This window comes from Dipodomys spectabilis, unplaced genomic scaffold (assembly GCF_019054845.1).
Source record: "Dipodomys spectabilis isolate Male_0828 unplaced genomic scaffold, ASM1905484v1 ptg000783l, whole genome shotgun sequence".
Classification (NCBI taxonomy): Eukaryota; Metazoa; Chordata; class Mammalia; order Rodentia; family Heteromyidae; genus Dipodomys; species Dipodomys spectabilis.
The window spans coordinates 22,155,387-22,181,841 of record NW_024871460.1 but is presented as its reverse complement, the minus strand read 5'-3'; the positions used below and the strand labels follow the sequence as shown (position 1 = coordinate 22,181,841).

General features: G+C 39.1%; 1 protein-coding gene and 1 pseudogene across 1 annotated transcript in view; one reads left to right on the top strand and one right to left on the bottom strand.

Annotated features, from left to right (window-relative positions):
• LOC122102293 (carboxypeptidase Q-like) overlaps nt 1–26,455 on the top strand; it is a 173,411-nt gene that overhangs the window by 61,996 nt on the left and 84,960 nt on the right. The gene's annotated exons all lie outside the window — the stretch shown is intronic.
• On the bottom strand, nt 15,386–15,864 carry LOC122102362 (annotated as a pseudogene).

Here is a 26,455-nt window from a genome sequence, read left to right as displayed (position 1 = left end):
AAAAAACATTTTTAACACTGTCTTTTAAGGCTTTTGCATTTCTATACTACACTGTGTGGCCTTAGGAACTCCCAACATGCCACCATTTTCTTAGTTTCTCTAGGTCAGTTGTGCACATGCATGTCAGAGACATAGTAAAAGGTAGTAATAATGAGGAAATATCCCCTGACCTCACTGAACTCAGCCCCATACCTCAGCACCCAAATCCCTCCTTGAAGCCTTGGTAGTAAGGACCAAGTCCTAGGCTGAGTCAGCCAACAACATCGCCATAGTCATATAGGCAATGTGGCAGCCATGAGACTCAGTTTGTTTGACCTTGACTGCAATTTGGCAGATGTGGAGCTCAAAACAAGTAGGTCATTGTGGACCATCATTAGGAATACAAAACTACATTGAATATGGGACACCAGGAGATTCGTATTGAGGACAAACTTGGAGAGCAAAGCATACAGTCTCAGCAGCGCTCGGGTCCAGTCAGGCATTCATTCACAAAGGCGCTCCCAAAGCACTAGTGTGGGAGCCAGGGAGGAGGCCCAGCTGTGGCTGCTGGGTGTCTGCTCCCCACCTCTCCAGATTGAAAGAAGCATGCTCCAGCTCTCCAAATCAAGTAGGAGTTGACTGTTACATGTTTACATTTGCATCTATTTTTATTATTTTATACCCAGCCACTTCTATTGCTGTGTTTCAGTTAGTTGGAGTATGGGTTCTGGGTCATGTGTTTGATCACTAAGAATAATTTACTTATTATCTAAGGACTTGTGGTATTACCATGGTCTTACACTCATTCTTATGGCCTCTAGTGATCCCGGGGCTAAGAAAAATCAAACAAATGGCCTATGGCTGGTAGGTCAATTGACATTGTTCCTAACTTGCAGTAGACAGTATTGTTACAGGTTCCCCAACATTTAATGAATATTTCTTGAGCAACTACTATGCTTCATACACTCTGTGAAGGACTGAGTTCCATGCCATTAAAGCAATTCACCCCAAGCCTTACATAGATGACAGAGTAAAGGACACCAACTACTTAATTGCAAGTATGATGCAAGGGGTTAAGTCTTCTGATCGAAAACAAGATGTTAACAACAGACCTGGGAAGGTCAGCTACACCTAGCTTTGAAGGGCAGTCTGAATAAGCTGTGTAGGAGAATATAACATCGAAAGCCAGAGCTGAATACTGAGTAGTAAGCAATAGAAAAGGAGTGTGAAGGAGGAACTGATAGATCTTGGCAGGCAGAATCGTGTGTGAAGGCCTAGAATAGAGAGAGAGCACTGCACCCTGAAGAAACAGAAGGAGTTCACCGGAGCTGGTGCAGAGAATGCAAGACATACAGTGGTCAAAGCAGCGTGGAGATGTAAACAGAAGCCTGAACAAGAACATATAAATCCTGCTTAGAAGCTTGTACTTTATCCTCAGATCAAAAACTGTAACCAACTTATTTTTAACCAAGAGCTTTAAAATTCCATACATATTTGATTTTTTTTGAAACAAACAAACAAACAAAACCCAGAATACCTAGAAGACCTATTCTAAAGCCCTTTTATTCCCTAGCTTATACTCTACCCCCAAGGGAAATAAATTGGATTTAAAGCCCAGTGGATCTAGCTAGAAATTTCCTTACCATTGAAATTCCTAGATTCTGGAAAAGAAAAAACTTATTTCTCAATAAGGTTTTGAGTTTTCTTGTAGCCTACTACAATGAATGAATGAAGTCAGAAATGACTCAATTTTAAACTTGTAAGAAGTTGACAAGGACACAAATACACATATGCACACACTCAGAGGACATGCAGCCACATGAACAGAACTTGTTTTCACTTGGCAATATCTGTTGCCTTCACACAAATGGTTCTTCATACTGATTCCTAGTCTGCACTGCCTTTTCAGGGACAGAAAGAAGAAATTCCAGAAGGAAAAACATAATTGGGATTTTAGGGTCATTATTAGCTCATCTTTTAAAAGACATTATGAGCTAGACCCAGGTGGCTCATGACTGTAATTCCAGCTACTCAGAGGGCTGAGAACAGAAGGATTGTGGATCAAAGCCAGTTTAGGCCCAAAAGTTTGCAGAAGACTATCTCAAAAATAACCAGCAAAAAAACAGAGCTGATAGTGTGACTCAAGGTTCTGGATAACATCTACTTTTTACTGGATTCTGTGAACAATAAGAAAGAATATAGTCAGAGCAACAAAAAAGAAGAAATAATAATAGTTTCCTATCCTATTTTTCTCTGTAGCCAGCACCATGTAAGCTTAGCCAACTTTACCATTAGATTCTACCAAATAGAAATGCAGCAAAAAGTATCATGCATGTACCTTTATATCATCATAATGTTGTCAAAAATAAACATGGGTAGATATCTGGCTCCAAATAAGTTTACAGTTGTTTCTGTGTACTTTAAGTAGTTGTACAAAGGAGTTGCCATCCAACAAAGCGGTTATGAGTACAGTGCATCTTGATCACTGTCATTGCTCCCAACATTCTCACCCATCCCTTCCCTCACTCGTCTTAATTTTGCAGCATATACATTGGATTTTATGGCTGCATTCCTCTCTGCTTCCTCTCTTCATCTGTCTACCCACCTCCCCTTGAAAAGTCTCTTTTAGACCACAGCAAGATTACTGTATGGAAATATTATAAAATACTTCCCGATTTTTATCATATAGACAGGGGTTAGTAAGCTTTTGCTCTTCACTCACAGAACATTAATATTTTAACCCTAAGCCTGATAGTTAATATTGTAAACTTTGTGGCCCACATTCAGTCGGCTACCTAACCAACCAGAAGCGGAAGATACGTTGTTTGCTTAGGGTCTGTAATATATAATCAGATGGCAGGCTAGATTTGGCATACAGGACGTAACTTCCTCATTACTGAAATAGGTCACTAATAACTCCAACTTTATCATGAAAGCATTAGATGGGGAGAACCATTCAAAAAGTCGAAACTTTTGTTGAAAAGGGTGACATTGATCAAGATATATTCATAGTCTTTGTACAAGTAAAGATAATTTTTAAGTTGAAACTTGATTGATTGATTGATTCAGAGCCTTGCACTTGCTGGGTAGATTCCAGCCCTTTCTGCTCTGGTTACGTTTTTTTGAGATAGCATCACAAGGTCTTTGCCAAGGTCTAGACAACAATCCACCTATTTACACTTCCCACCATGGCTGGAAGGACAGGTGTGAGCCAATAGTGCCAAGAAATTATTAGAGATCAGGTCTAACTTTGTGAGATAGCCTTGAACTGTGATCCTCTTGATCTCTGCTTCTGTAGTTGCTCCAGTTACAGGCATGAGCCACCTGCAGTAGACCTCAGATCTTTATTTTTATAATCATTAAAGCAGGTCTTTCCTAAATGAACAGAACTTTCAAGAAGGCTTGAGACTGAGCCTTGTACAGATTACATTTGTAATGCAGCCCTTAACAGAAATTCCTGAAGCCCACTCAGCACACCCCTAACGGTTCACACAGCAGAAAGTCTCATGAAGAATTTACACATTTTTTTCTCATTATAAATTGCTAGTTCAGAGCCTGGAGATTTAGCTCAAGTGGTAGAGCATATTTGCATAGCATGCCCAGGGCCGTGGGTTATTAATCCTACAGCAAAGGAAACCATTGTGTTGTTTTCTCATCTGCTTGGTTATGCCTATGCTTGAACTTCATGTAACTGGAATAATGTGGTATGTAATTGTGAGTTGGCTTCTTTCATTATGCAGTATGGTTTGGGGAGTTTATCCATATTTTGCATTTACAGCAGTTAATCCTGGTCTATTTCTCAGCAGAAATGAAGCTGTGAAAAGACCACAATTTCTTAATTCACTTGGACAACCTGAGCACAGATACTCTGTTGGCCAACATTTACATTGTTTCCAATTTAGCTGTTGTAAATTGAACTGCTATGGATATTCTTTATAGATAACTTCTTTAGATACTTTGCTGGACATATGCATTGATTTTCTTTCCTGGGAGTAGAATTGCCACATCACGTGAAAAATTAAACATGTGATGTTTAATTTTGCTAGTAACTACCGAAGAGATGGGAGTTTCTACCGTTTCACACCCCTCCCAACAATGGATGGGCACCGCAGCTGCTCCGCAGTTCCCTGCCAGTGCCTGGTACTGATGGCCTTCTTTTTGGAGCCTGTCTGATGAAATTTTTTTGTACCTTCAAGATACAGTTGTGAAGAGGTCAAAGTTCTGCCTCTGCTGCTAATACTATTTCTTTGTCTCCCCTGTTTCTTCCTTGATGCCATCTTGATGCTGTGTTTTATGACTTACGGGAGACCAAAGGCCTCTTTTGCCTAAGGCCTTTTTACATAAGTTCTGGGAAGCTGTTACTAGTTCCAGTGGCCCCATTTCACTTGGGAGGAATTCCTTGACAAGAGCAGTACATAAAGATGCTGATAGTGGCTGGCTGAGGTCTTAGCTGACTCCCTGAGGACTCTGAGAGATGCAGGCACTGGAGCGCAACTGGAACCCAGAGGGGAGGGGGCCGCCCAGCAGAACCTTGGGAGGGATAGAAAAGAGGCTATTCTAGCGGGGCTGGAGGGGGAGGGAGTCTGAAGTCTGAACAAAGTGTTGTTCTATTCCTTATTGATGAGGTGATTATTTTAGTAATGAACTCTTACTTTGGTTGAATTCAACTTGCATTCACTTAGAAGGAAATGTCACTACATAGAGCTCATATTACTCTGAATAAGTTTACTTATAGGAGTAGAAATTTAAATTTTCAACTCAGTGAACTGAGGGTTGTCCCAACGCCATTGGCCTAATCTACTTTTCATGGGAACAACGTTCTTCTCTTCTCTTGGAAAGAGAACAGGATGTCATTTCTCATGTCGTGAAATATATGAAGCTAAGGGGAAAGGGAGGGTGCTAAATTAGTTTCAACTGGGTTTCTGGCATTTTTAAATCTTTTCCATTTTAAGCAAAACTACGATCTGGCATAATTATAATGGGCAAGGTAATCTGGCCTTGAGAAAGCCTCATTACACAAGGTAATCAAATAAAATAGATTGATATGTTCTATTCTGGCATGAAAAATGTTTTAACCTTTTCCTGATTTATTGCACAAACTTCTGGCAATTGAATTACCAGGATAATGAACACTGCTGTGTTCTGGTAGTCATTAATAAGGACAATATTTTAAATAGGTTTTATTAAACGAGGGATGAGATGTGTGATCATTCTAGGCACACCAGTTTATTGGAACTCTAGCCAAGTCAAAAACAGAAATAGCTGAAATGAATGCGTGTAATATTTTGTTAGCATTTCCTGTGTTGCCAGTACGAAGGAACAACATTTCTTTATTTATATAAATATATAAAAACGTTAACTACTTTTAGTAATGAAGTTCCTGTCAACTTCCCAATGCAGAGCAGGCTTTCTGTTTCACTCTAAAATGAAGGCATATGCTAGAAAAGCTGGCGACTTCTTCACCTTCTCTGAGCAAATGTGTTGCTCTGGTGTTTTTACTTTGCAACCCTTATTGCCACCATGTTAATGCAGCCAGGGTGACATGGCTAGATGGTCATGTGATCGTGCTAACTCTCATTATGAAGATAACCCCAGTTGTGTAACTCCTTTGAGCAACCAACTTACAGTTTAACAAAATGAATGTGAGGAAGTTGGAACATGTGTTATTGGGAGTGGGATGGAAGTCAAGGGGAGAGGCAGGGCAGATGAATGGAAAGGGGAAGAGTGGGCAAGTCATACTATTCAATGTGCCTATGTGAACCTGGATCCAGGTAACTTGAAGTGATGGGTAGGGTTGGGAGAAACGGAGAAGAAAGATGAACTGGTGACAGTGATCAAGATGCATGGCACTCACAAATTGACATGTTGAACTGAAACACCCTTGTACAACTACTTAAGGACCCTTTTTTGAAAATTGAGTTCATGAACTTACTCAACTGTGTCTCAGCACAGCCTTTCTGGGGTCTCTGCACAGCCACGCTTACCAGAGCCTGTGCTCTGTCTACCTCTGGGCTTGTATGACTCCTGTGTTTTTTTCTTTCAGTGTCTAGATATTTGCATTCATTTGTGAAATGCACCAGGGGCTTGGTTTAATGTCCAGGTATCTTGGTTGGTGTTGTAAGACTGGAGCTCCTGTGTTTCTCACATTCATATCATTTGTACAGCACACCTAGGAGTCTGAGGGGTCTTTTTAGGATTTGTGCGTGTTATTTTCTTTTAAAATACTTACCTTTTGCATTTGCTTATTTTCTCTTGTATAGAATTCCATTGTGTCTATGAGACTTCTAAATCTTCTGTACATATAGTAATTATATGAAGAGTATGTCCATCAAAATATGCCTTTTGGTATTAGGACAATCATATGCTGCCTTATGAATGAATCTGAGGAGATATCAATATACCTCTTTCTTTGTCTCTCTTTAAGTTGGCTACTATTTTTTTCCATATAACCAACAAAGAATAGTTCAAAGTGCAATGACAGGATATGAGAATGAGAACAGAGTTTCTCCAAGTTCTCAGGATAACAAGAAGTTGTCTATTATTCAGGTGGAACTTATCATATAATTCACATAACGCTGCACAGTTTCAGAACATAGCAAAACCTGAGTGTTGGATCCAACCCACTGCACAGTAAAATGTTTGTAAAATGAACAAACAAATAACTCAAATTTTCTGCTACTCTTAATAGCCCACATAAGGCAACTGCTTCTTAAAGTTGGTGCTGAACGTGTTGGACCAACTCACTGAGGTCATATTGCAAGAGACTGTGTCTGGCATCTTAGCTCCTTTCTTCTCCACTCCTCTCAAAGTCATGGAGAGCTTCAGTTTATAACCAGATTGTTTCACCAACTTACTAGGTGCTACCAGTTAGGCACAAATGGTTTCTGCCTCCATGCTTCCCTACCCTTAATCAGGTCATGATCTGACCTGGAAAGACCCACAGCATATCTAGTATATTGACTCCCTAAAGAAATCAAGTTGACATACCAGGAAGCACAACTCTGAACTTAGATGTCATGCCTTAGCCATGCATGTAGCCTATGTGGGTCAGAGCCTTTGGGACCAAATGATCCCATTACATGTACTTGGGCCTCACTTAGTTACGAAGTCAGAAAACCACTTTTAAATCACCAGCACTATTTTATTTTGCCTGGAGTAGTATTCTACCCTCTGCCTTCTAAATTAAATCAAAGTTTGGCCGAGTTTATTTTTGTCCTTTTTATTTTTGTTTTGTTTTGTTTTTGTTTTTAAAGTCTAGATAGTAAAGACTTTAGGTTTATAGGCCTTATGGTCTCTCCACACCATTCTCTCTACTCAATTGGAGTACAGTTACAGATAATACTAGACAAATGAGCATGGCATATTCCAATAAAATTTATTTATCAAAAGGGGGGTAGGTCAGCTACTTTGCTGATCCCTGTTCTAGACCTTCATGAGACAGAATGTAGAGAACTGTCTTCCAACCTCACAGTCACAGCTCATAGAGGGAGAGGCTCATAACACACAAGACAAATTTTGAGAGTGAGAGACTGTGTCTCCAAGGCAAATCCTATAAGCTTAGCACTCTGGAGGCTGAAAAAGTCTCTGTAGGTATTTTCTTAACAGAGCCAGCATCAACAGGACAGTGTGTGCCTGCCTTGTAGCTCAGGGTGTCACACCACAAGCCTTGATGACTGATATTTCTTCCTCCTCCTTCTCTTCCTCTTCTTGCTCCTACTCCTCCTATCCTCCTCCTTTTCTTTTTGTGGAGCTGGGACATGAACTAACTTCCCAACATCCCCCTCCTTCTGTCCCTCCCTCTCCTGTTCCTTCCTTCCTTCTTTCCTTCTATACTTCCTTCCTTTTTCTCTCCTTCCTTCCTTCATTCTTTTCTTTCCTTCCTTTCTTTCCTTATTTGCTTTCTCTTTCTTTCAGACAGAGTCTCACTATGTAGCCCAGTCAGACCTCAAATTCAAGATCTTCCTAACTCAACTTCCCCAAGTGCTGGCATTATAGATATATGGTGCCATACTTAGCACGGTTATCCCAATAGCCAAGTGCCGGTACTAGGGCTTGAACTGAGGGCCTGGGTGCTATCGCTGAGATTTTTTTTTTTCAATCAAGGCTAGCACTCTATCACTTGAGCCACAGCTCTCCCTTGTATTTTACTAGCTAATTCAAGATAAGAATTGCACAGACTTTCCTGCCTGGGCTGGCTTTGAACTGCAATCCTCAGATGTCAGCTTTCTGAGTAGCTAAGAATAAAGACATGAGTCACAGGCAACTAGCTCCAATATTTCTTAAAGAAAGAATACAACATTCTGTTAGATGGGTAGATGTACTAATATCAGAAGATGTATTTAAAGATTAAAAGAAAAGTTTACACACACACATAAGGGGCTTTATAATTTTTGTATTTGTATTATCTTTAAGTAGTCACACAAAGGAGTTGCATTCAACAAATAGGTTTATAAGTACAATTCATCTTGATTGATGTAACCTCTTTCATCATTCTCTTCAGATGAGGCTTTTTATTTATTTATTTTTATTGTGAAAATACTGTATAAAGGGGTTACAATTACATGGGCAAGATAATGAGTACATTTCTTATCAAGCATTGTAGCCTCTTCCTTTGTTTCCCCTTCCCATCCCTTCCCATCCCCCCCCACCCAATCCTCCCCACTCCACCCCCCCCCCCACCCCCCACACCAAAGTTGTAAAGTTCATTTTCAACAAACGACTTGTACATCTCATTGTTGCAATGGGTCCACCTATATCCCTATTTAAACGATTTGTTTTTCCCCTTCCCCTCCACAAATTATACCGACATCAAATACAGTGAAAGCAGGGGTTATAAATACTCCAATACTTCTCAGTATGGCAACCTTCCTATTAACCCTAATCAATTATCACTCACTATCTAACCACATCCTCATTTTAAACAGGGGTTTTCCTACAGTATTTGGTTTTTTAAAGCTGACTTATTCTTTGTTTTGCTTCTATTTTTTTTCTCTTTTCTTGTTTGTTCATTTATCTGTCTTTGGGAGATTAAGTGGGGACACAAAAACAGAGGGACAAAAGTGAACAAATGTAGCAGTGGTACTCACTAGGCACAGCTTGTGGGGTGGGAATGGGAGGGAAAAGTTGGGAGAGAGCAAGGAAAGGAATGACATTGTCCAAAAAGAAATGTACTCATTACCTGACTTACGTAAATGTAACTTCTCTGTACATCACCTTTATAATAACAGTTTAACAAAAACTTTTTTAAAGATGACTTACTGTCTAGAAGAGAAGCTCTTCCCAAAAGACCCAAAGGATGCTAGAGGTTTTGTTAATCAGTAGCCCTTATGGAAGCTTATACTCTACTTCTGGCTACAGTGATTTTTCTAATCCTGCTGTACTAGTACATAAGCATCAGAGTAAAGTTCACCCAAAATGGCATGAAGAGTAAGGAAGTAGAATAAAGACTGGCAGGCCTGCCTTCAAGGTCAAAGCTAAAAGCAGCTCCTGGGTGGTGAGTTCACTGTATACTCAGAGAGATGGTGTCTGGAGGCCATAGCGGCCGTGCCAACAGCATGCTACTGTCAGGAACTACAGCAGAATCACAGGCACAGTTGTGGATGTAGCCTGCAGACTTGAGTTTGCCATAGTCCTTTGTCTTTCTCCCTGAATTCTGTAACCCTCCCACACCCTTTTTTTTGGCTATACTGGAATTTGAACTTTAGTGTTCTACCACTTAAACCATATCTTCAACCATATGTTCTGGTTATTTTAAAAAGAGATTCTTACATTTTTGCCCAAGCAGACTCAGACTGTGATCCTCATATTTATAGCCTCTACCTTTCCACAGCTGGAATGACAAGTGCGCACAACCATACCCAATCGTTTCCTGAGACAGAATCTTGTGACATCTTTGGCCCAGGTTGGCCTGGAGCCACACAGTCTTTCCCATTTCAGCCTCCCATGTAGCAAGAATGACTGGCATGAGCTACTGTACTTAACTCTCTGGAACTTTCTTAATGGTTATTCCTGAAGGAATTAGCCCCCAAGTCCTGTGATATCTGAAATGTCCCAAGGCAACTCTATCATTTGTCCCCTAATAAAGGTGGTCTTGGTCTGACTTTCTAACCTCCTTATTAATTAGACGTGATATATAGTTTCTGCTAGCCTGTTTGTGAATTAGATACAGAGGTATAGGTATACATATTCCTAACGAGAAAACTAGAAGTTTGATTTTCTTTCAGAAGGCCTCCCTCTTGCAAGCTCTTATCAAATACTTGTCTTGCATTTTCAATGACTTGTTCTAGAAGCTGAGGTTGCCCCTGGCAACAAGCAGTTTGTCTCAACTGCATTGCTTTCATGGCTCTCTAAAAGAAGAGATTCTCCAAAACCAATTCCTAAAGAGCTTTTATACCCCACATAGCAAAACATACCTAAGCAGTAATTTAAATTTAGAGAGCTTAACAAGAGCTTTCAACAAAGACTTAAAGTGGTTTCATAACCTGAGTCATTTTGAGATTAAACAGAATTCCTATTACTGGTTAAAACAGGAAGATAACTTGCTTTTATGAATCCCTGCAGTTTCATTTTATACAACTCGCCCAGTGAGGTGTACCTCACTCCAAAATCAGAGGCGGAGCTATGGCAGAGTTCCAGGCAACTCTGTAGGTGCTGACGGAGGGCAGGGATGATGGGTGGCATACCTCCATCCCTTTACCACCATAACTAGATAGCTTTTTCCTCTCCAAAGCTCTGGAAAAAATGGCATTCAACTCTGCAGAGCCAAATGGGAGGCAATCAAGCTGTTTTGTCATTTGAATTAAGAAAGGTCAAAGGGAAGAGAGCTTAATAGTAGACAGAGGGAAAGTGCTTTGTGAAAACTGCCCATTTTTTTCCACATAAGGGAAAATAATTAGTTCCTTTTATTAGATCCAAAAATATAGTAATAGAGATTTTTTTTATAGACTCACAGAGGGAAAAGAAGGCATTGAAATTTCTGAAAGATCTTATTTCCCAAATATGTATAAAGCTCTTACTGTGTGATCACTTATACATGAAAGTAAGAGTGCTCTTTCATAGACATCAATGCTCCTAGCAACGGCATGAATGCCAGACTATGTACTATTTTCCTTATCCCATACATGAAGAAACATACACTCAGAAAGCTGAACAGTATTCTCCAAGTTTCATAGTACAACCCATGCATTTCACAGCCTGAACAAGAACCTAGCTTTTCTGCCTTAAGGATTTGTCCACAGTGATTTCTATGATCATCCAATTTAAATAAAGGTATTTACCAACCGAAGGAAGTACACATCAAGAGCAGTGTAGTTCAGGAATGCTGCATAATCAGTACCATAGGAATACATAAACAGGGAAGTCACTTCAAGGTGCTTAGTTTGAAACATGTAACCTAAAGTGGACTCTATGCAATCTTTCTTTAAAAATAATTATTTCCTTTAAGTAATTATTAAAAAGGATTTGCCATTTAACAAATCAATTATGAATACAATTCATCAATACCACCCCTTCCAACGTTCTCACTCATCCATCCCAACCTTCCTCTTCCTTTACTTTTCTTAATTTTGTAGTATATACATTGAATTCTTGACTGCATTCTCCACCAATTCTCCATTCATCTACTCCTCTCTTCCTGACCCCTCCTCACCCCTTGCAAGTACCCATTTCCTGCTGCTTATTTTGTTGGGCTTTGACTTTGCCTTTCTAAGGAATTATACCATTTGAGTTCTATAAGCTACAGGATGTGGTATAAAACATGTTGACATCATGTGTCACTAGCCATTCTCAATCTTTTCTACTTGTATTATCTCTGGAGAGCCTAAAAATAAATACATGTATTTATTCTTGAGATCAACTCTGTAAATACTGACCAAGGGATCTTTTTCAGACAACAACACTTCAGTTTTAAGTACATTTTCCCTTAATTTGGTACATTTTCTCAGTAAGGTTGCAGCTAAAAAAAGAATAAAACTAGTAAACATCCAAGGAGATTTTTTTCATGGCATGAAACTTATAGTAATAAATGTCAAAAATTATTCCACTGTTTAAAAGTCTGACTTCCGACCAGAACACCAGCTTGGGACACTTCTTCCTGAATTAATCTTACAAGAAAAGGAGAAATGTGAATAAAGCCTTAGCCACTGAGAGATGAAAATACTATGCATATTTGCCTTTTTTACATCCTGTGTACATGTAGAGTGCTTAGATGCCTAGGAAAATATATCAAGTCCCTCCACAAGAAGAGTCCAGCTTTCTTTGAAGGTAATTGTACCAGAAGCACCAAGGAAAAGGCTTTGCCAGGACCCCCTCCCAGGCTATTTTTTAGTTAATTTTTATTATCTTTAAGTAGTTGTGCACCTCGTTAAGAAGATGTCATTTAACAAAGCACCCACTTCAACATTCTCACCTCCTTATGTGTATCCCTTCCCTCTTCTTAATTTTGTTGTATATACAATGAATTCTTTACTACATTTCCCCTATTCCTGCCTTCATTCATCTATCCCTTTCTCCTTGGCCCCAACCCCCTCCCTTGTAAGTACTCATTTCCTAGTGCTTATTTTGTTGGGCTTTGACCTAGTCTTTCTGAAAAAATGATACTATTTGAGCTCTCCACAGAGTCCATTATGCTTCAGTTAATTCATTTGTAACCATTTACGTACCACCCAATGTGTTGACTTACAGATTTATGGTATGAAGTTTCCTTAAAAAATTAAACATAGAACTACCTTGTGAACTAGCAATTCCACTCCTGGGCATTTATCCAATAGAATACAAACAAAGTTAAAGGAAAGCCATCAGCACAACCATATTCACTGCAGCACAATTCAACATAGCCAAGATAGGGAATCAGCCCAGATGTCTCTCAGTGGACAGATAGATCAAGAAAATGTGGTATGCCATCAAAGTGGAATTTTTTACTCATCCATTAGAAAGAATAATGTTGTACATTCATAATGGTAAGACTCAGAGAATATTATATTAAGTGAAATAAGCTAGGCCTAGAGAAACAAAAGTTGCATGGTTCCCCTCATTTGTGGTAGATAGAATGTGCCTATAAATCAATAAGTAAACACATTGGGTGAGCTGTTTTTAAAGATTCCCAAGGGCAAAGAATTAACTTTTATCAGTATTTTTTAACATGTATCAGTGAGCACATCCCTGGACAGAGCCATTTACACATATCTTCTTCATTTAAGCATGTGGCTTAGGAGGACCAAGGTAAAATTTAAAAAGAAGAGAGCTGAAGGTCTTCCAAAAGTGAATGTATCTTAATTTTGTTGCGTCTGTAGTTCCTGCATGAAAACAGCAAAGGAGATTAAGGTTGGGGGTAGGGGGGAGGGTACCAGGGGGAACTGCAACTGTGAATTGACAAAGAAAAGCTAAAACATTACTTGCCAACTACATTCAAGGCAAAACTGATTTAACGCTTTTTGGCTTTTGTTTTTAAGAAGATGGACTTTAATTTTATTCTTTCCTTGGTCAGAAGATAAATTAATCGGTAACCTTTAATATGTTTTTTTTTCACTCAAAATTGAGAGCTCAAGCATTAGTATCTCCTATGACAAACTGGTTTTCTTTATGTGTGGGAAAACTGCACTTGTCAAGCTGGGCATGGTGGTATAGAACTGTAAACCTAGCTACTTAGGAAGTGGGGCAGGAAGTCTGAGGCCAGCCAAGGCAACAAAGCAGAGAAACTCCTCTCAAAAACAAAATATAACCAGAAGAGTTAGAAATGATACAAGAGCCTTGCCTAGCATAAACCTAGACTGTGGGGCTCCATCCCCAATACCACAACACACACACACACAACACACACACACATACACACACATGATTTTTGTACCTGTCACGAATGAATCTGTGCTTGCCAATTGTCTCCACAGAAAGGTGGTTGTGATGAAGAGCTTTCTTTCTCTTGGATAGCTCAGCCCTGCCAAAGTCTAATACATCTGAAGTGAAAAGACAAATGAAAAGGGCATGACTCAGTGTAACAATGTGATGATGCCTAAGACACTAATCCCATTGGCTTGCAGAGACTTTGGCAGAAAGGCTTTGACCACCCATGTGATTTCCATCTTCTTGTCTTTGGGTAATTGCCTTAACATGTACACTGCAGAGATGGCTTCCACAGAAAATCTTGAATTCAACATGCCTCCTGAATCACTAAGATAAGAATGGAGCAAGCTAGGAAGGAGAAAAATGTTCACATATACACAAACCTGTGAGCTCCAGTTCTTTTTTAAAATTTTTATTTTATTGTAAAGATGTTATACGGAGGGGTTACAGTTACATGAATAAGGAAGTGAGTCCATTACTTGTCGGTCATTGCTACCCTTTCCCTTGTTGTTTCAAATCCCTTTCCTTCCCCGCCTCCCACACTCCTCCCCACCCTCTCACCCCCCCCCCCCCCCGCCCAAAGTTGTAAAGTTCATTTTCAATATACTGTCTTGTGGGTATCATTGTTGCAATGGGTCATCCTGTGTCCTTATTCACCGTTTTGTCATTCCCTTTCCCCTCCCCAGATTAGACAAATATATATACAAGTTGCAAGGTACCAAAATCAAGTACAGTGAATTGGAGCTAATAACTAATTTATACTGACATTCCTATTTTACAAAAGATGTGTGGATGGAAACATCATCTCTCAGATAATTATTTCATTATATGGAAGAGACACATGTGAAACAATAAATTAACACTTTCTTCATGAGAGCCAGCAATGGTAGACTCATAATACTGAAATTCTTGAGTAGAATTAAGTATATCTTTCTTGTGACTTGTCTGACCCAGTGTGGTGGGGGCGGGGTCAGGATACCTTTGAGTTATCTGACTATAACACAACTCCTTGTTTAAGCAGATATTTTTTGCCAAATAGGACAGCAGTCTCTATCTGACCACATTATTGCTGATAAAAAAAAAAAAAAACTCCAAGGAAATTAAGAGACATTGCTGCCAGCAGCTGCATGATTCAGTCTGTATTTCTTTCCCTAACCACAGTTCAATTTACATAGCAGCAGGAAAAGAAACACCTTTCATGTAAAAAAAAAAGTTTAAAGTTTTATTTTTACAACTTCTTTTACTTTAAAATACATATTATTTTGTGCATTCAAATTATGCAGTAACTGGCTGGTTTTTTTTTTAAGTAGAAAAGCAACAAAATGTCAAATACGATATTCTCAAATTTAAACGACCAGCGAGAAAGAGGATTCTGAGGGGGTGACATGATAAGATTGGCTAATTTGCCTTTTAAAGGTCTGACAATATAAGACTTGTGTCTTTAGAACCCATCTATGTTCCCACACCTTCAAACTCAGTACCAGACCACTTTGCCTAACCTTACGATCCTTGTTTCATTTCTGTTTTTGTTCAGTATATAAACTACTTATTAACAGAAAGGCCTACGGGCTCATTTCTTCTTGGACATACCCACAGTGCGACCACAATGTCCAGTGGTCTTGGTGTGTTGGCCTCTAACTCAAAGGCCCCAGAAGTGGCGCAGCCCTCCATGGGCTCGAATCTTCTTCAGCCCCTCCAGGTCTTGTCTTCACAGAGCTTACTATCCAGACCACTGGCCAGAACTTGGCTATATTTTCCATCCTTTCCATCCTTTTGTCTGTTTAAGAACCAGTCTGGGGTCTTGTACTGACTTGGATTCTACGTAATGGTGATCACAGGTTCCACCTCATCCTCTGTGAGTTCTCCAGCCCTCTTGGTGAGGTCATTGTCTGCTTTCCTCAACACTACCTGAACGTACCTTCACCCCACACCCTTAATGGCAGTGATGGCAAAGGCTGTTTTCCACCCATCGATGTTGGTGTTGAGTACTCACAAAATGTGCTGGAACTTCTCAGGAATCACTAAAGACATGGCGGCAGCACCAGCCGTGGCATGTAGGCCTCCTGTGAAAGAGCCTTATGATCCTTTTTGACAAAGTGCCAAAACAGTGACTTTAGCTATCATCAAGCAAACAACAGCAAATGCTGGTATGGCTGAAGGAATAGCTCTCATTTACTGTTGGTGGTAAATTATTCCAACCACTGTGGAAGTCAGCATGGAAGTTCCCTTAAATATTAAAAATAGAACTCCCACATGATCTAGACACACTATTTCTGAGTATACACTAAAAAAATCAGTCAGCTTTTCATATAAATACCTTCATATCCATGGTTATTATAGTACTGTTCACATACTAAATTACAGACTCTGCCAAGGTGCTCATCAAGAGGTCAACAGATACAGAAGACACAAATGTACACAATAGACTATTATTCAGGCATAAAAAAGGGTGAAGCTATGTTGTTTGCTGGAAAATGACATGAACTATTCCCACAAAAGCAGATATCTCATGTTTTCACTCACTTGTGGAAGCTGTGGGAAAACAAAAATATCCCCACTCACACTCAAAACAACCAATATGATAGAAAATGAACAGGGACTACTAGAGAGACAGAAAGGTAAAGTGAGAAGGAAGAGGGAGAGGAGGGCATGTGGCAGCTGTAGGAGAGTGGGGTTGTGATTCCTGCCCTGCTATGGAGCTGACAGCCTCCAGTCACCTGTACCGTGATACCCTTCAGGAATAATGCAGACATACAAGGAGTAAGTGGAGGCCAGTCAATATACCTGGCTGACTGCTTTTATTTTGCCTGCTTTGAGCATTTCTTTTTTTTCAATTGTAAAGATGCTGTACAGAGGGGTCACAGTTACATGAGTAAGGTAATGAGTACATTTCTTGTCAAGCATTGTTACCCGCTCCTTTGTTTTTCTCCTATTATAATAGAGGGGTGGAATATGATCAAAGTACATTATATGCATATGTGCAAATATCATAATAAAATTCTTACCATATACAACTTCATATACACCAACTAAAAAGTAAAAACAAAGTCAGGCACTAGCAGCTCATGCCTATAATCTCAAAAGGGTGAAATTCATAGGATAAATATGCCTTGAAGCTAGCTGGGGCAAAAAAGTCTAAGACTTTATCTCCAAAATAATCAGCAGAAAGCAGGATTGGGCCAGTCACCAGGCTCACACCTATATTCCTAGCTACTCAGGAGGCTGAGATCTAAGGATCTCAGTTAAAAGCCAACCCAATCAGGAAAGTCTGTGAGACTCTTATCTCCAATAAATTACACAAAATCCAGAAGTGGAGGCATGGCCCAAATGGTAGAGTGCTAGCCTTGAGCAAAAGAAGCTCAGGAAAAGCACCTAGGTCTTGACCTCAAGCCTCAGTTCTGGGAAAAAAATAAATTTTTTTTAAAAAAAGAAGAGGTGGTAGAGTATCAACCATGAACAAAAGAGCTCTGCTTCAAGCCCTGAGTTCAAGCTCTGGAACCACATATAAACAAAGAAAGAAACAAAGAAATAAACAAACAAATGTAAACAAAAGTTGTAGAAAAGATATGAATGTGCATTTGGGCTTGACTGTCTGATTGTAAGGTGTATTAAGTCTTTTATCTACTTATTCAATTTGGGTAAATTTTTGCTTTTTCATTTCTTTTAACATTTCTAGATGCCATACTGTTTATCCTTGTCTGAGGAAGTTTTTGGCAAGTTGTCTGGGACCCAAGTAGAAGGCTTCCATGAGATGTTTTTATGGAACTCCAGGAGCCATTCTGAATTCCAGACTGAATTCTGAATTCTGAATTCTGATAACTCCAGCTACTTTTAATTGTCCTGTTTCACACAGGCAAATCAATCTTCTGGGTACATCAAAACTTTATGAAGAATTCTAATAAATAATTAGAGACTTGAAGTTAAAATTTAATGATCTATGTTGATGCCAATGCAAATAACTTAAGTGAGGTGTAAAATGAATTACCTGAGGCCCTTTCTATATGAGGAATTTTACCCATGAACAAGTAATGACAACTAATTCATGGCAGCTTGTTTCTCTGCCTGGTGTTTGACAAGTTCCTTATGGAATCCATCAGCAAGCCACATCTCATTTTCAGAAAATTTAAATGGGTGGAAAAAATGTGCTTCTTACAATCAAGGAGATCTGGTAGATAAGGGAAATAGAAAAGTATCAATTCCCAAAAGATAGCCCAGTTTCTTGTCCTGCCATATTAGTGATAGCTTTCCCTTATAGTTAATCTACTTATTAGTCACTCTCTGTTGATAATAATTACAAGTCTCAAGAGAAAACATAGCATGGTATACAATATATCTCCAATTACATGTAGCACATCTAAATTCATCCAATCCTTAGTCCAACCCTATGACATAGATATTTCCTTGGTTGAAGAGGGCATGAAACTCAGAGACATTACATGGTTGTCAATGTCACTTAGTCATTGTATGAGAGCCAGGACCCCGACCCAGATTCACAAACTCGTTCTACTACTAAACTAATGAAGACATCGTTCATCCAACACAGGCTCTTGACTATTGTTTGTGCCCTGGGCCACTTTGACAGTCTTGGGAGACCTATGCACATCTTCTCCAATGATATTTTTAAATGTACAAAACTAAAAGCATAGTGTTACAAGGATATGCACTTTCTTTGAATCAACTAAAGTTTTATTTTATTGTATTGTAAAGGTAATGTACAGAGGGGTTACAGATACATAAGTAATGAGTGCGTTTCTTTGTGAATAGTATTACCCCCCTCCCTTGTTTTCTCCTGCTTTCCCTCTCCCACCTGAATCTCCCCCCTCCCTTCCCTCCCCCCCCCCCCTCGGCCAGGTTGTAAAGTTCATTTCCAACATAGTATCCAGTGAGTATTGCTGTTGCCTTGGTTTAGCTTTTGTCCCATCACCTAAGTTTTTAAAACTAAGTTTTTTATTTATATGTGTGAGTTTTGATGCTTTAGACAAAAATCTTAAAGAATTACTTAGATACTCTAATTTTCAAACTAACAATGAATATAAAGATTGTTCTGAGATTTTTGCAACAAGTCAACTGTGACATCAAACTATAATGCCTATTGGTAACAAAGTGACAGGTTCCATTAAAACTTCTGCATGGTTTATTGCATGCATTTATAGTTGAAGGAAATTCTGAATTTCAAGTAGAGGTTAATGAAAATAAATACATTGTAATATTTCCTTATCCAAGTTCACAGTCTAACTCCAAATCTATAAATATCTAATTAAATCCAAATAAAGGCAGAATCCTGCCTTAGAATAAACCTGCAAAATAACTGTTACCCATATTTCACAAATGAGTAAACTGAGGCTCAGAGAAATTAAGTAATGCGTCTATATTTTTTACCTATCAGAAAAGCAGGTGCAAGGACATAGTATCTATGCGTCTTCTCTTTTGCCCCATGTGGCAGCTGTAGGAGAGTGGGGTTGTGATTCCTGCCCTGCTATGAAGCTGACAGCCTCCAGTTACCTGTACCGGTGATACCCTTCAGGAATAATGCAGACATACAAGGAGTAAGTGGAGGCCAGTCAATATACCTGGCTGACTGCTTTTATTTTGCCTGCTTTGAGCATTTCTTTTTTTTTCAATTGTAAAGATGCTGTACAGAGGGGTCACAGTTACATGAGTAAGGTAATGAGTACATTTCTTGTCAAGCATTGTTACCCCTTCCTTTGTTTTTCTCCTATTATCCCTTCCCTCCCCCACCTCCGGCACTCCTTCCCTCCCACCAGAAGTTGTAAAGTTCATTTCCATAGTGTCTTGTGAGTCTCATTGTTGCAATGGGTCATCCTGTTTCCTTATTTCAGCATTTTGTTATTCCCTATCCACTTCCCCAAATTAGATATAGGTATATACAAGATGCAGGATACCAAAATCAAATACAGTGATAACAGGGTATATATCATAGAACATACCAAAAAAATCACATAGTACAATAAAAACAACAACAAAGAAAAACCTCTTGTGTCCATATCTTGGGGTTCATTTCACTTAGCATCATCTTACATGGTCATATGTACATAGCTTTTGAGCTTTTCTGCTCATCTGATAAGATTATACTTAAGATTATCCTAGTCATATACTAATTATTGCATTATAAGGGAAACCATGGGATCTATGTATCTTTGGGTCTGGCTTACTTTATTTAATATGATTTTTTCCAAGTCTTTAATTTCCTAACAAATGGGGCAATGTCATTCTTTCTGATGGAAGCATAGAATTCCATTGTATATGTAAACCACATTTTCTTGATCCATTCATCTACTGAGGGGCATCTGGGTTGGTTCATTTCTAGCATTCTGTCTCCCCTAAGTGTCCTCAGCTGACTTCTTAGGATGACCATACTTCTCTCATGGCTACCTCCCGTCTCCTTGAAGCTGTTTATTACAATTCTCTGATGAGGAATATTGTTTGTCTTTACCCCCCTGAGTTCTCCTTACAGATACATACTTAAATTCTTTCCCATAACCGCTCTAATTTCTTACCCTCCTTTTATCTAAACTATACCTATTAAATTATCATACCTCCTCTCAGAGCTAAATTGAGTTATCCTTTTTATTATTTTCCTTCGTTTTGCCTGAATATTTTAAAACTTAGGAAGTATGTAAAGCAATTGCTAAATCTTTCCCATGTCTTGGGATTCATTTATTGGTTTCTGTCATTCTTACCATTATATCATGTATTATTAGCCTCAAGATGTATTATTAACTTTACTTTAACTAACTAATTTTTTTACCTTTAGTATTTTCACTTACAGTTCAGTTAGTATGATCACCAGTTTTTCCCCTAGGAATGGTAGACATTTTCTTTTCTCCAGAGTAACACTGAGATTATCAGAAGGCAAAATGATCATGACGGGTTCTGCTGAGGTTGGGTTCAGCCCTGTTTTTATCTGATAAGAAGAAAACTTTGTGACACAGACTCCAAATTTGTTATTATCACATTATTGAGGAAACTTTTGAAGTTTCACTTGTATTTTCATCATTTGTGGCATTTTTCCATCACCTTTACTTGATGTAGCTTTCTGGGAAGTATTTAATTTTTTATTTATGGTACTTAAAGTATCATTACATTCTGTATTCTAAGAATCTTGAAAGTTCCCTTTCAGTTATAAGAAATAATGTGGAGCTCTCATGTGCCTTTTGCCAAGGGCACATCCTGTGTGACTAGAATGAAATACAATGTCCAGGGCATCTGCTTCCCTCATCCCCCCATACTTCTTTAGTGGGGGAGATGATTTTTACATTAAATGCATTTAACTGATACATAAAAGTTAAGAAATACAGTAATGGGGGCTGGGAAGGTGGCTCAGTGGTAGAGCGCTTGCCTTGCATGCATGAGGCCCTAGGTTCAATTCCTCAGCACCACATAAGCAAAAAGAAAAAAGCCAGAAGTGCTGCTATGGCTCAAGTGGTACAGCGCTAGCCTTGAGCTGAAGAGCTAAGGGACAGCGCCCAGGCCCAGAGTTCAGGCCCCATGACCGGACCCCCCCCCCAAAAAAAGAAAGAAATACAGTAATTGGACAACCTGTAATGTACTGGGTGTATGCATGGATAATGTTAAACCAGGTTAAGTATCTGTTTCCTCAAACATGCATCATTGCTTTGCTTTGCTTTGCTTTCTTTCTTTTTCTTTTCTTTTCTTTTCTTTTTTTGGTCATCGGGCTTGAACTCTGGGCCTCGATGCTGTCCCTCAGTTTTTTAGCTCAAGGCTAGCACTCTACCACTTGAGCCCCAGTGCCACTTCTGGCTTTTCTGTGTATCGATTCTGAGGAATCGAACCCAGGACTTGATGCATGCTAAGCAAGCACTCTACCACTAAGCCACATTCCCAGCCCTTCTATGCTTTCTTAAGAAAAACAATTTTCTAAAACTCCAAAAAGTTGCTGTTGCATTATTTCCTATCATACTTCTCACATCACCACCGTCACCATCTTTACCACCTCTACTGTCAAGACTTAATTATATGCTTATATGGGTCTGCATCTACTATATACATACGTGTGTCTAACCACATACTTGTATATGTGCATTCTTTCTCTCAGCCCATGTTCATAGAGAGCTTTTTAAGTAGCAAGACCTATTTTAAGCCTTCTCTTCATCTTGTTTCCATTCTAGTGGATGATAATAGCCTGGGGGGAAAATAGATAAAATAATATGTTGCAGGATGAGTATGGTTGAAGAGAAAAGTAAGACAGAAGAAGAGATCTGGATATAAGGATATATTTAATTTTTGAGAAGGAAGATATCACTGGGGAAAGTGGAGAATTTTTTTCAAGGGGCTGATGGGAACCATGCTAGGCATGAAGTATGAGGAAAAGGCAATATACATGGAGTAAAGCAGAGAAAGGAAAGTAGAAGCCTGTGAGGTTATTGACATAAAGGAGGAGCCAGGTGGAGTCAGGCCTCTGGGGCCACTGTCTCTGAGAAGCCAAAACTATTGGAAGCTCTTGGGCAGTGGAGTTTCATGATGGAAATGACTATCTAAAATGACCATTCTGCTGCTGGGCTGAGAAGAAACCAAAGGTAAGCAGAACTGAAGCAAAGCAATTGTTCAGGTAAAAATTGATGCTGTCTGAGATGGGATGACAGCAGGGGAGGACTTAAAGAACAGATGTTCTTTAAGGAAAGAGCCAATGGGACTACATCAGGCCAACTTAAGACCATAAGCCTTTCAGAGAATTTCAGACATGCCATGTGAAGACAGAGAAAAAGAAAAGTTTTTTTAAAGATTATTTTTGACCACCCCAACTTGTAGAGGCATAAAACTCAGCCAAAAAAAATAAGAAGAAACATTCAGTGGTGCATAAAGAGCCAAGACCTTGAAGTCCCAGACGCCAAGGAAAGAAAGTATTTCCAGGAATAAGCAATGTCAAGTGTGACTCCTTCAAGTATTTGTACCCTTCTGCTCACCAGTAATCTCAATCTTGAATTTTTTTTTCTAATTGCCATAAATCTTGTAAAAGGGAAAATTGATATCTGAGATGGGACATTCTACAGAACATGTTTGCATTTAGGTCTTGAGAGAGTGCCTAGGCTCTGCATCTCTCTTGGAAAACTACCTATCTTCATAACATTATAATATTGCTTGTATGTTTAACTAATTAATTCCTTTAAAATGTATTTTCAAGTGCCTCTTCTCTAGTCCTAAGAACATATGAGTGGCTCTTCTCAGGCTACACATCAGCTCTTCTATCAAGATTTCTCCAATGTTTTCCATGGTTGCTTTCTCTTCCTCATACATGTTCATAGACCTCATCACATTTAATTTAACATCCAGCTGCTGCCAGCTGGTAAATGCTGTGCTTTAACAGAAAAACAGTCCTATCCAATTAGATTAGAGGTGGCCAACACAGAGGTTCAAGGACAAAGTAGATTGCATGTGACAGAGAATGCCAAGGCAAGGAAGTTACTTGAAAACAGCCAACTATGTGGAACATGTCTCTTACCTACTGCTTGGAGAAATTAATATGAAGCCAGTAACATGAGACACTTGCCCAATGTGTGGTATTATAGAAATTAAAATTTAATTGTGAAATCTCAGTCCAACTATTGATTATGTTACTAAAGCATCAAGAATGAAGTTATGACAGATAAGAATTTGTCATGTAATTTTTCCCTTTTTTTCCAAGTAGTATTTTCCTAATAGTATAAGACCCTACTACTCAAAGTCTTGCACTTTTGAAGAAGGTACTCATCAATTGAGCCACCACCACCACCCCACCCTCTCAGTGCTCTTTTTTTGTTTTTAAGATAAAATATTTGTGCTTTTCCATGAGCTAACCTTGGGCTCCAATTACAGGTGCCACCACCATGCCTAGCTTCCCATGTGAGCCTTTTAAAGTTTACCTGAATGTTATATTCCTTTCTTTCCTTAATCAAAATGACCAAAGTTCTATTTCCTGTACAATATAAGTAAAACACACCATTTAGCCATTGCTCATGCCCTATCTTTAGGCTAGTGACTGACTATTGGTATCATAGTAGCACTTAAAGAAGGATTATGCATTTCTAGTAAATTTAAGGGCTATTCATGGACTTGACTAGAAGATGAGACTGCATTGAGATATAGATTGACATTGTGAAAATGAGACTTCCTGAAAACACAGATTTGCCTCATAGCAGAATAAGTTTATGTACACACACTGAGTGACAAGGCTGGGAACAGGTGTCTATTTATTCTGTTCTTGTCTCCAGGTTGGGGGGGGGGGGGTAAACTATAATAGGTATCTGCAATTTTAACATTAATGTAACTTAGCCATGGCTGCCTGTTTCCCCAAGATGCAGTCAGTTTAGCTGTTAAATGAAAATAACTTACAGTATTCCACCTCATCACCATTTTTTCCCTCACATCACCCTTGGGTACCCATAGCTGTTCCAAAGTGCATATAAGAATGTGAACTTAAGGATACCCTTTAACCAGGGAGCATAGCCTTTATTTTTGACCTTGCAGTTCTGATTATGGCCAGGGCTCTAGCTCTATGAAGAGCCACCACCTTTCCTGCTAGAGATAGAATTCTTGTGCCTTGGCACTACTTGGAGAGGTGGGTTTAGCCATCAAGCTCACACATCAAGAGATGATCTGCTTTGACAATTTGTTTTGAGCCTACCACCTGACCAAACATTATCACCACCATCATCTGTGAAATATTAAGTTTGTGGAAGAAAAAAAGTGGTACCAAGGCTGATTGCTCTCTGTCAGTGCTGACTTACTTCTTTGAAGATTAAAGGGAATGATTAACTCAAACAATTAGGAAATGCTTTTACTTTTCAGTTTTGGGATTCTGGTGTCATTTTAGGTCAAAACCAAAGATATGTTAAGAACCCTGAGAAAATAGGCCTATTTTCTCAATTATTTTCTCTAGACTATGAGAAATTAAAAACCTTTTAAGCAAGGGAGCCAAAGTTGGAAGGAAAATAGATGTTATTGAACTTGGGTCTGTATTTCTGAAGTATTGCCTGGGTTGTTTTATTTTATGAAAGCAAAGAACATAAACATCATCCTTATGTTTATAGCTGAAAGTAAGCATTTTAAAACATTGTAATATGTATTTTTAAACCATTTTCTACTTTTTAATCTTACGTTGCACCCAAAGAATGCTAATGCTTACCAAATTGTTTTTTGGCGTAATAGACTGGACTTTAAAAATAAAAGAAAAGGAAAAAAAAAGAAGTGTTAGAGGATGTGCGTGTAACACATGACAAAGTTTTGATTCCTCACCCCTGAGCAGATTTCAACTAATCTGGCAATCCCAACCTAAGAGGCTACCTGAGAGCATTCCTCCTCATTGTACTAAGGATATTGCATGGTAATAAATGACAGCATCCATGGCTCCTAGTAGAGAAATGCTTCCTGTATTAGAGAGAGAAAAGTAAGGGGTTATAGACTGTATCTGAACTTGCCCTTGAGCTACTCATCCACCTCGGCTATGGGCTGTCTCAATCAGCACTAGTTTCCTCAGGAATAAAACATTCTGGCTCCAGGAGCAGGTTTCTTCCTATACCCTGTACACAAGAGGATAGATATCTTGAATAACATGTGCTAAAAAGGGTGAGAAAACCAAACATGGCTTTGTCCCCTGAGACTAGCAATAACCACTTCGTATCTACACAGAGTGTGTCCCTAGCCAGCTCATGGCACACAAGAGAAATCTAGATGTTTGGGACAGCACATTCCTGAGAAGCAGCAGTTCTAAGAACCCAGCAACTTAGTTCCAGTTTCATCATGCAGACATTTTGTTTCCCCAACTCCTTCATCATGTGCTAACAATTAGATAATGACTCCAGAAATGTAGAGAGAAGCAGTGTCATAGACAGTGGGTGGTTTGTTGTCTTGTTTATTGAAAGCATATGGAGATGTTTGTATATAAATAGAAAACAATAGAATCCTGCCTTCATGTTAACAGCAGCTAACCCAACTGTACATAAATGCAAATCAAACATATCTCTACCTATGCCAGAATTCTGTTGTACTGGCATCAACCCATCCTATCTTATTTGAAAGGATATCTTATTATTTTAACTTATTTCTAGTTGGAAAGAAATTTCAGATCCATGGGGTTCTTGTTTTTGTTTTCATTCTTTTCTGTGATTAAACTGCTTTATTAGCAGAGACGATAAATTTTTCGCAAGTAGTCCTCATATTAGTCTTGTTGTTTCTTACTTCAAAGTGAAAACTTGTGGCTGGAAGGTTAGAAGGCCTCCTTCAGGAAGCAGAATAGTAAAGGGTTGGGAACACATACTGAGACAGACCCATCTGGGGAGTGTTTGTTAGTTCCTACTGTACTATTTACCAACTATACAACCTTCTCAATGGCTTGAAAACTGGAATTATAATAGCCGTGGTGTGTGTGTGTGTGTGTGTGTGTGTGTGTGTGTGTGTGTGTGAGTGAGTGTGTGTGTGTGTGTGTGTGTGTGTGTGTCTGTGTGTCTGTGTGTCTATGTGTCTGTGTGTGTCCATACATGTGCCAGTACTGGAGCTTAAACACTGGGCCTCATGATCTTGCTTTTTCCACTCAAGGCTGGAACTCTACTACTTGAGCCAAATCTACACTTCCAGCTTTTTGCTGGTTGTTTGGAGATAAGAGATTCATAGACTTTTTTGCCCA